Source organism: Morone saxatilis, unplaced genomic scaffold, assembly GCF_004916995.1.
Source record: "Morone saxatilis isolate NCDOM2014 unplaced genomic scaffold, NCSU_SB_2.0 Contig5, whole genome shotgun sequence".
Lineage (NCBI taxonomy): Eukaryota > Metazoa > Chordata > Actinopteri > Moronidae > Morone > Morone saxatilis.
Window position 1 is genome coordinate 4,510,773 of NW_023340095.1, and position 5,942 is coordinate 4,516,714.

Here is a 5,942-nt window from a genome sequence, read left to right on the forward strand (position 1 = left end):
CCAAAAGTTTGTAAAGATACGACACCAGGCTGAATCTGGGGAAGTATAAATACACTGATGCAGAACATATCTAAAAGGAACAGTACAGCAATAACAACATGTCTATAGTTTAAATATTTCACTGTTAAATTTGTCAAATTGAATGCAATGTAATGTAAATCCAATGTGTGATTATAACATATAGCTTCAATAAAGAGTTACAAATACATACCTTCAGACAGTGTGGAATAAAATGGTTAGATAGATGCTTTATTTATCCCGAGGGAAATTCAAGTTGAAAAAAATCTTAAAATTACTTAAGGGGAAAACTGGATATTAAGGGGTCAAAACAGTGTGATCGCCCCATTGACTCTCTAGTGATGTCATTGTATCCCCAAATCTCAGCTGGCAAGTAAAATGTTATGGTAATGGTGATGAATGATGTCAGAAGCTACAGAAATAACAACCAGGCTTTCATATGAGAAATTAGTAATGACTGCAAAAATGTTTGCAGCAAGGCAAGAAGTTTAATCAATATTTTCATTAATGTATAATTGCATGTTCAAGACATCTTGTTGTCATTTGGAAAGCTGTCATTAAGAGGACACACAATACAACAAGAAATAAGCCATTTTATTTAGCAGCTGGCTAAGATTTATTTAGGATGGTGGACACAGCAAACTAAACATAAGCATCTTAGCATTGTGAGCATGTTGCCATGTTAGCGTTAGCATGAAGTACAGCCTCACAGAGCTGCTAGCATGGCTGTAGACTTTCCGCCAATCACACTGTCTCCCTGTGCCCAGCTTTCACTAAACACACACACACACACACACACACACACACAAACTGAGAGGGGCATATCATGCTAGTATGCTCTCCAGCAAACTCCATTCATACCCACATAGAGTACCTGAGCTGCCCGCTATCAGAGTCTTGTGCCAGAGCTGTTACACACCATGCAGCAGTTGCACTTAAAGGGCACGTTGGCATAGCCTGGACAGAAGTAGTAGGAATGACAGGAACTTAGTTTGCTCGGTAATGTTTTCCCTAGACTGTTAATTTTATTACTTTCATTAGACTGACATTTTTATATAAATGCATAAATGCAATTCACGGCTTGTTCTCAATTTCCACCCTGACATTTGCTGTTAGCTATTCTAATAAAACTGCTCTGTTACATAGTAGAATGATCTAGAAGTCATGTCCGGACAGTTTTGATATTTTTTTTGTTTGTTTCAGCACTTCTCCATGCTGATGGTTAATCAGGGTTGTTTTGCTGAATGTAGCTGTTTTGCACTCCATGCTTTCTTGAAACGTTGCCAGTAGAGGAATTTAGTTTAATTTATAGCGGAGGAATTCTGATGTTGACCTTAGTGTAAGACATTATGGATAAGAGCATTAGCTAAATACCTAAACTGACAAATTGAAGACATTGTTTGGAAGTGTTTAAATAATACTTGAGGAGTACTTGATGTGAAAATTCAAATATTTGTAAGTATGATTAGTCACTTTTGACCCTGTCTGCCGCCTCCAGGCACACACATATTCACATATAAACACATTAACAAAAAGAAATGTCCTTTGTCTGGGTGATTGCGCAAGGTAGCCTGTCAATTACAAGCATGATGAATAAGAAATGAGAAGAAATAAGAAAAGAAGAAAGAAATATGCAGGAGGCAACAAGAAATGTGGCGTTAAGTAAATCAACCTTGGGGTTGAAGGAGTGAAACAGCAGGGAGGAGAGAAACCACAAATACATCACCTTTTAACAAAACCCAGCGTTAGCCATTTCAAGCTAAAGGTTTGGCCCGGGACCAGGCCACAAAGCAAAACCATCCCATGGTGCTCGCACACTCCCCATCTCAGTCTCTCTTTGACTCTTCACGCACATGTTTGAATGCACTTTGTTTTGGAAATGCTTTAGGCCAACCATACATTAATAGACTATAAAAAGACTAACACTTGTGTAAGGTTTTACACTTAACAGCCAGCTTATCTCGATCTGCAGAGTTTCCATCACAGCGCTCAGATAAGCCTTTGCACCGTCTCACATTACAAGATCATGCAGGTCTTCTCATGGTCACATCGAGGGGATTCGATGTTAATGGAAGCCCGCAGGGCGCTCATCATCACAAAGTTCACCATGCTGTTGACAATGCCTCTATAGCAACACTGTCAACTACAGTGAGATGCAATCCAAGCGGGAGCAAGTTGAATATTTCTCACTATTTAGTGAATTAAAAGCTTTGTACACACTACCAGATGACCAGGAGTCAGTCTGCTGTTTTAGAAAAATAAACCACATTTGTGAGATTTATTGTTTTTAGAAGTGAATTGGGAATTGCTCTCAGTGAGCCAACGCACTTAAACAGCTAAAACCACTGACTTTTTTTCCCAGTCATTTACAGAATGAGTTTTTGCCTGGTAATGTGGATTTCAAATGTTTCAAGGCTGATACTGATATCAGTGTTTTTGTATTGAAGCTTTCAATAGCTCATATTTTGTGCTGACATTCAATACAGTTCATTAAAATATGACCATAGTCATGCCCCCAAAAAGTCAATATTTTTATTCTTGACAGTGAATAAAAGACTCTGAAACAGCATTTATACCATAATATGATATTAAAGCTCCAGTGAAACCCAGACAAATTAAATCATTTTCGGTTTTGTTGCTCCTTGCAGCAGAGAGATCCACAGCCTTGTCCATTATTTCTGTAAATCAAAGCTTCTTATGAGTCCAGTGTATTGGTCAAATCTCTTTCCCGTTCTTTCTTTCTTACTTTCTAGCCTTCACATTCATATTTACACATTGCTCGTGTCTTTCTCTTACACTTTCATCCACATTACTGACTTCACAGCGGACAGTTTTATTCCACAGTTTAAATGACAAAATGCAGACTGCTAACAGGTTCATTCCTGGAGCCGTGCTGTCTGGTCTCAACAGATATACACAACAACACCTTTCTGTATGTCCTTGGAAATGGGACTGTTTGTGTGCTTGAGAGTGTTTGTGTATCACGCACTCCTCTTGTGTATATGTAGAGTGACGACTTGACGAAGTGGAACAAGAAAAATTACAAGCTACATTCTCTGGTGTTCGTTATTTTCCATCTATGGGGAGTGCAAGGACATAAAACACAAAAACACCTGCCCACACAACAGAGTACAATTAAACACATATGCACACGGCAAGTGTACATCACACATGTACACAAGTTTGTTCTCGAGGCACATATGAGAGCTTAGCATGTTTGGAAGATATTGATGACTTTGTCATAATAAAATCAGTGGTTCATGTGCTTGGGTGTTCTCGTTTATTTCAACCTGGCGTATTTCCCATGAATGTGTCTATTGTGGCTCCATTGTAGAGATTCAGGCAAACAAAGACTTGCGCTAAACAACGTATATCGGGCCAAGCTGCCTCCTACAGCTTTCCAAATAACTATGGATTTTACATGAATCCTTTATACGTGCATCTGAGCCTGACTGAAAGTACACCACCTGAAACAGCCTAACTGGCTAACTGCATAAGGATCTACTTTCGACGCAACTTGCACATTGGTTTGTTTGCTACTACTCCTCTGGCACGAACACATGGTGAATGGAAAGCTATCCACACCCTCACCACACATGCAAACAAGTGCCTGCCTGAGTCTCCAGTTGTGGCTAGTTGCTCTGCAACCGAAACACTACTCCAAGATATCACTTTCTTTTTATTTTTGTATATTTTTTACCTGGGCTAATTATCCAACACAAATGTAACTTTTTCCCTCAGTTGTAATTTTGGATCATAGCGGCTCCAGGAAAATATATAACCCGATGCTAGTGTTGATGTTGGCGAGACGACTGCAGGACGTCAATGTTTATAGGCGCTGCAAATTCATTTGTTACAGTTAGAACATGTCCCTCTCTCTGCTGCTAAAGTTGTCCTCCTCCGTCGGCTGTGGAGTCAGTGAAACAACCTGAGATATGTTTGTTTGTTGCACTTGACACCATGCCCATCAGTGATGTCACACAGCATCATATGACATTTGTGGTGTGAAAAAGTCAAGCATTGGATGCTAGATGGCAGCAAATGCTGGATTGTCATTGTGTCACTCTGAGAAATCTTTGACCTTCACCGACCTCTACTTGTTTCCAATTGAAATTGCACTTGGACTTTCACTCCCTGATCCTATTGCCCCCTTGATCATAGCAGATGTAACTAATGCTGCTCAGCACTTTCTTGTTTTGGAGTGAGAACAGAGCTGTAAGCCTCTGTTGCCGAGATGTATTGAGAGGCTCACTTGGACTACAGTTCTGCCAGTATTTGAGTGGAAGGAGTCTGGGAAATTGCAATGCCAGGTGATGAGTATTTTGGCATTTAGAACTAGATTTCTGTGTTTTTACCACCACCCAAAGACATCATTTATTCACCAAGAATTTGCACTTTGGTGCAGAATGTAACTTAGTTATTGTTCCTTTAAGTGCATGGCTAGAAGGAGGGTGGGACAGAGGGAGGAGCGGACGGATTGATGCATGAACTGATCTCTGGGGAATTGAGATTTGCATTGAGCAAAGAATGAGAACAGAGAAAAAGAAACAAGAACATTGTGTCCCTTCAGTGATGACAACTTGTATTGTACATCTTTAACAACAGGAGATTGTGTTGGGAGCATACTTTCCTTGTAATTTGTCATCCTCTCTCTTCATCTATCGTCTCTTGCCCAGCTGAGATTTGGTAGATGCATCATTAATCCACACTGCTTTACTGTCTTAATCCTGTTCATTATCGCTGCTCTGCTTTGGCCAAAGGAGCTCAGATTTATGTCTTAAGTTTACTCTTGCAGGGTTTTGCCGCTCCTGTTGGTTTTGGAGGGAACACTGACTCACCACAGTCCTTCACTCAGTATCTGGCTGGTGAGAAGTTTAACCATCACAATTCACTCTGCACTTTCTGCAGCGGCTGGATTAATTTGTGACCTTTTTTTCCCCCCTTAAGATCTGTCCCTTTGTGTCAAACTCTGAAAGAAATGTCCGTCTGCTCCAGATGTTTACTGTTGAATGCAAAAGATGGGAAGTGATAGCATGGATAGAGGCATGTAAGAGAAACCAGAGGAAAAGAAATGGAAAAAAAAGCAATCCAGATATGTAAACAGTGGTTATGGAACCCTTCAACATCCTCTGTAAACCAAGTTTTATAAAATCATGGCTGAATTGAAGTAAAGGAAACACTAAACATATGCCATACTAATGTTGTGGTGAAAACAAATATAAGAGTTATTCCAAAGAAATGCCCATGTGACTTCAATTTCATATAAGTGAGATTATGTAATTATCCAGTCACTAATTCCATGGAGAACATTTTTGGTGTAAAATCAATAATTCAGTGCTATTACAGCCATGATGACATATTTATGTATCACTTAATGTGGTCCTTTTCTCTGATTTCTTAAGTATATACAGAGGACATGTGAGTGAGCTCCTCTGCAGAGCTTATCATTGTTAACAGCGCCTTCTAGTGGCCAACTACTAAACTAACAGGAGTAAATCACTTCTCTATGGATCCTCAGCCTGCAAATGCAAGGTTAGGTAAAATAATAGCCACGTTTAGGAAATGACTGTGGCCGTTTATCAAGCAGTGAGTGGATATGGGAAGGACAACCGATATAGCTTCCTGACACTACGCTATTACTTAAGGAAGAAAAATCTGCCCTGAAAGCTGCAGAGATGGAAAGAACAGCCCCGGCTGAGCTGATTTAGAGTGCATATGTGGTGCGAGCAGAGCACACGCTGAAGCAATCAGGCATTATTCTGCATACAGGCTATAAAATAATAGAGCCCAGTTGCACTTAAGTTGTCAGGCTGTTGCCTCAAATCTCAGAGTTTGTGACATCCTCCCCCCTTTTCTCTGTTTCTCTGTTTCTTCTCTGCACATGACTCACTCTTTATGTATCTGTGTGTGTGTGTCTGTTTGTG